We start from the raw sequence: 5898 nt of genomic DNA, 5'->3' as shown, positions 1-5898 counted from the left end.
GTACTAAGAAAACTTGGTAATGAGACCTTGTGAGCACAGAAAACTGTACAGAGGATTGCACTGGGATTGGCTGCACGGTGGATCCAAAAGTCATTACTGCATGTTAATAGCAAAAAATATTTACCACTTGCTGTTATTTTTATATTATAAAGATGGAGTTGAATTTAAAAGACACTCCCATCTGTGACTGGTAAAACAGAGGCTTTTGAAAAGGACGTTTGCTTTCTGAGGAATACATTTAGGGTGTGTATACATCAGCAAGCAGCCCAAGACACCATTCTGGTAGTGGATCAAAAACAAGTTTTACTGATGTCTGAGCAACTATAAAACTGTGTGTTGCAACTCTGTTCAGACTGAGGAATTCATGCTAATAGACCCAGTCATGGTCTGGCTGTACATCAGTGGCAGGGATTCAGAGCTTTTATTTTTAATTTTGCATACTAATTGCTTAGTGGCTTTTAACTCTAGTCATGTTTTCTTAACAGATCTTTTATATATTCTGCATCTTTTACATCTTTCTTCCAAATAGTAATGAAAATAGATGCAAAAAATAAGTTTAGATAGTGCCATCAAAATGTTTTAGATTTGCAGCTGCTTAAGTAAGTCTCTTTCTTTTTCTTTCTTTCTTTTCTTTCTCTTTCTTTCTTTCTTTCTTTCTTTCTTTCTTTCTTTCTTTCTTTCTTTCTCACTTTCTCACTTTCTCACTTTCTCACTTTCTCACTTTCTCACTTTCTCACTTTCTCACTTTCTCACTTTCTCACTTTCTCACTTTCTCCCTCCCTCCATCCCTTCCTCCCTCCCTCCCTTCCTTCCTGGAGTCCTTCCTGGAGTCCTCCCTTCCTCCCTTCTTCCCTCTCTCCCTCCCTTCCTCCCTCCCTCCTTTCTTCCCTTTCTTCCCTTTTTTTCTTAAGATGTAATCAGATCCTCTCTCATGGGACTTTGTCAAAAGATCAGGTTCATCTGTTGAAACTCAAGGGCATTTCCATCTGTTTCTCTCCACGCAAATCTGCCTTATGTGGAAATTATATCAGCTTTGGCATCTTCAAGTTGAACAGGGACAACCATTTTGACAATGTACTTCAGGCCTGTGTCAAAATGCTGCTTTCAGTATCCCACAGTGACCTGCTAGTAAGCAATTACTCATCTTGGGAGTCTTTATGTGAAATATGAATAACACCACCACAGGCTTTCTATTGGTATAATGAGAGGGATCTAGAACAGCACAAATGCAGTTTTAAGTTCACTTACTTGAATTTATTTATATAGTGACATCTGAAATACAGGTATGACTGAAGTGCCATGTGAAACAGGAGCTTGTTGAGAGCTCTCACTAGGCTTGTAGAAGAGAGAAATGCAATTTTTTTTCCGTTTCTATACTTGCAAACCCATTTTGTTTCCTGAATGCACTGTAAAGCATCCTCATATATCCAGCTACTCTGCAATTAGTTTCAATCTGTAAATTGTCACTGCATTGTGTATTTCCCATACACTGGAAAACTTTAAAATTAAAGTACACCATGTTCACGCTTCTCAACAGGAAAACAGCAGATCTTGCATAATATCAGCCTGAATTCAAACAGTGACTTTTTATTTGTGACACTTTCATTCAGAGCTGTCCTTGTCTTGCAAGAGGGGACAAATCCTGGATAGTTAAAGATGGTAACACCCAGGTTTATTTTTGCCACATAAAGAAGGTCCATGGAAGTGGAAAGTTGCTCTCAGTTAAGTCAGTGTATCATCTGTATAGTCAAACATGCCTAATGGGCTCATTCCCATATATCCAATGCTTAATTCCCTAAACAAGAATCCTTAAGAGGAAGATGATGGTTGGATTGGGCTAGTGTGCTCAAGCAGGGACCTTTGCCAGCACACAGCCTGTTTTAGTGCCTAGCTCACTTAAGCACTAAACCAACTCTCTCTCTGAGGTGGTTTGGGTTGTGATAAATCTTGGTGAGGTTTCCTGCAGAAGGCAAGACTCATCTGAAGTCCTGGGCAGAACCATCCCACTCTTCCTGGACTGGGAGGTGACAAATAGCAAAGCACTCGAGTGGGTTTGGAGTATCCTGAGCTTATTATTTTAAAGTAATAGCAAGTTATACCCAGTGGTGAATTTGAAAAGTTGAAATCTACTGAAGACAAGAAAATACTTTGTCTTTCAAAATAATCTGATTTATTGGCTAGTTTAAAATTTATCATATAATCAAATCTGTCATCTGTTAATATTGTTAATATTAGTCAATGGTAGTATCCGTATTTTCTATGAATGTGTATTCATTTTTTCAGTAATATCCAAAACTAAGCCTCTCTTAGAACTCATTTTTTGGAGTGTCTGACCCAGGATCATATGAGTTCCATTACCTGTTTAGAAGTCATGTCTTAGTCTGTATTCTGACCTCAATATCTGAAGGACTTCCTGCAGTAGCTAGGAATTGCTTTCACTTGGCTAAAGAAAGAATTTAAATATTTAGATAGCTCAGGTTTTCAAGGCATCACAGTCATGTGTATCTTCAGAAAAATAATAATGTAAGGGACAATGAAAGGGGCTGAATTTTGATGTTTACAATTTGGAAGATGCTTGGATTTTGAATAGCCAAAGAATGTGACTCTTTCGGTTTCTGGATAAATTTTTTTAAACATGCAGATTTTTGCAGAGAGTGTTTTTATACATGCATGCATTTTTAAATTTATTAATGTGTCTCTCCTGGAATCATACTGAAAACTCATGCATTTGTTATACAGAAGAAAAATATTAATGTGTGTACAGGTATCTGTGGGGTTTTGTTTTATTTGATCAGCATTGCTGTTGTGTAGATAATGCTTGTTCTGCACAGCTGTGATGTGATTTGAGGAATGTAAAGGTATCTGCCCATGGAAAAAGAAACCAGTTACTCAGTACTTCCTGAAAACACTTCAGGGGAGAATCAGAGCCACAGAAGCACACCTGGAGTATGATAAAAGCACAGCATTGGATTGCAGTTCACTGAATTTGCTTGCACTGTTTAATTAATGCTTTTGAACCAGATGACTGTCCAATATTTGGTGTTTGGGCTGGGGAGTGCTAGTCTAAAGTAATTTGGAATATGGAGAAGGAGACAGCATTTGGAGCAAGAAAAAATAAATCATGCAGTTACATTCTGGTCACCTTGGAATACCCTGCAGTTTCTGACAGGGAAGCTGTTCAAAATCTTCAGTCACATTAATTGATTAGGGGAGTTACTGCGGGAAGCACCAGGAGCCCGCACCATGAGCATGTGTAGGTGTGGCTCTGGAGGAGCTGCTGCTGCTCCTCCTGCCCAGGGCCCACAGGAGGGCAGGGAGGCACCGAGGGGTCCTGTCTGCTAAATAAACACAGGCAGCATTGGGGAGGGGATCCTCTGCTAAATAAACACAGCCAGCACTTGGGGAGGGGATCCTCTGCTAAACAAACACAGCCTGCACTTGGGGAGGGGATCCTCTGCTAAATAAACACAGCCAGCACTTGGGGAGGGGATCCTCTGCTAAATAAACACAGCCAGCACTTGGGGAGGGGATCCTCTGCTAAATAAACACAGCCAGCACTTGGGGAGGGGATCCTCCGCTAAATAAACACAGCCAGCACTTGGGGAGGGGATCCTCTGCTAAACAAACACAGCCTGCACTTGGGGAGGGGATCCTCTGCTAAATAAACCCAGCCAGCATTGGGGAGGGGATCCTCTGCTAAATAAACACAGGCAGCATTGGGGAGGGGATCCTCTGCTAAATAAACACAGCCTGCACTTGGGGAGGGGATCCTCTGAGGGGGAACGGGCAGGGAAGGGTTGAGCAGCAGCATGAGGAGTATTCAGGTCATTCTGCTGTGTAACGAAATCCATCTCGCTGATATTTTGAGCGCTTTGTCACAGTGATGATGGCACGGTGGCTCCTGCCCGTGGCTGGCCCTGCCTGTCGCTGCAGGTGGGTGTTCTGCCTGAACCTGACCTTGGCCAGTGCAGCAAGCCCTGACCTGGGCTCTGCTATCCTGCACACCTCTTCCATGGGAGACACTGGTTATGTTCATTTCTATAATTCACTAGCATACCATGTTTACTTTTAACATCTCTTTGAAAAGCAAATGGGAGAGAAGAAAATGTAAAAGCTAAATAAGCTTCAGGTGTTCTGTTTATTTTTCCCTCTCAAAAAGTGTTGATCTCTCATTCAAGGCAGGTAGGAGAAGTAATAAAATTACATCTTTCCAGTTTTAGCTTCAAGCTTTTGTGGTTTAGGCATGTGGGAGTTTAATTATGAAAAATTATTGATATTTTTTTAGGAACACCTTAGAAAACTTATATTCTGTAGAATGCCTAATATTCTGCTGAGAAGTTAACAACAAAAATGTTAACAGCTTACTTGTTTTTCATAAGCCCTATATTTGCTCTCCTTCAGTTCCTCTCAATGTCCTTACAGCACCAAAAATAAATACAAACATACAAGGCCAGAACACTGTGGAGTCTCCATCCTTGGGGACATTCCCAGATACTGGAAAAAGTCCTGAGGAGCCTGTCTAGTGCTGACCCTGGTTTTAACAGGAGGTTGGATGGATGATGGTCTTATTTGGTTTCTGCCTCCATCTTTAGGATCCCGCTGGTTATTTTCACTTGTTTTGATGTTTGCTCCCCAAGACATGTTTTGCTTGTGTCTACACACCTGTGCTTACGTCCTGTGATTAATCAGCTGGAAAAGGCTTCATTTTTTTAAATTTACATGTTGCAGTGACAAACTGATTATTTTTCCTTAATATCATGTATCAAGAATTAATATTCAAGTCAGCCATTAAGTTATTCATTTGTCTTAAAGAAATGTTATTTTCCATACTGCTGTAATGATGTGTCCAGAAGAACTACTGGACAGTTTATAGCTCTTAATGTTGATTTAGTTTTAATAATCTCAATAGTCTCACCTGCCACTGTGTTTTCCTAATTTCCTAAATATTTTATCCGTTTTAAAATGTTGGTATTTGGGACATTATCAATTATCAGACAGTGAAATGTAGATTTACTTCCTCTGTGTTATTTGGCCACATAGAACCTTGTGAGTAGAGCTAAGCATTGCCTTTTTCACTGAATTGTATCAGTGCCACAAGAACATCTCAGAACAGTAGGGCTCAAGGCTATAAGCCTTGTGAGGGGGAATTGTGTTTTAAACTGATTAGAACATATAAGTAATTTTCAGAAATGTTTATAAAAAATAAATAGCTGTCTTTTTATTTTAAAAAGTATATACAAGGACATCACTTCTCTTTCACAGAAAAAAAAAGTATGTGACATTTTTCTCCATTCACTTTAAGTATGTGAGACCTTTGAGACTATCATTGCTGTCAGCTGCAGGAAAAAAACTTTCCCTAAATTCTTTTTCCTGAGGAGTGTTCATTCGGGTGCTGAGTAAATACCTTTCTTGATTCCTCATTTTATAAGGCATATGTATCCCTTCTGAAGCACCTCACTGCAAATCAACTGTAATGGAAGCCCTCATCCGAGCTTTTACTGGGAGGATAAACACTCCAGCAGTTCCCTTCCAAAGTGTTTACCTGGCTTTTTCACAGCTGACTCAGTGGATCAGAGCCTTTTAAGGCAGTCTGCCTGGCATTTTGTCACTAATCTCTGCAAAGCTCTTCTAGTTCTCATATGATTAATAGTGTAGGATGCTATTCATTGAGGAAAAAGTAAAACATTTTTTCTGTCTTGCTGCCTAATATAGATGTTAAATTGCTAGATCCATTTACTTTCCAGGTTTAGTCTCAAAGGCAAATAATGCCAGTATTGAACTACAAGAATGGACAAAGAAAATACCATTTAACTCCCTCTCCTTGCCAAACCAAAATCTTTTAATTTGCAGAGATTCAGCAATGTCATTAAACTACTGAAAAACTATTTCCTTCCAGCA

The sequence above is a fragment of the Taeniopygia guttata genome, chromosome 13 (genome assembly GCF_048771995.1).
Source record: "Taeniopygia guttata chromosome 13, bTaeGut7.mat, whole genome shotgun sequence".
Classification (NCBI taxonomy): domain Eukaryota; kingdom Metazoa; phylum Chordata; class Aves; order Passeriformes; family Estrildidae; genus Taeniopygia; species Taeniopygia guttata.
This window is presented reverse-complemented; position numbering follows the sequence as displayed.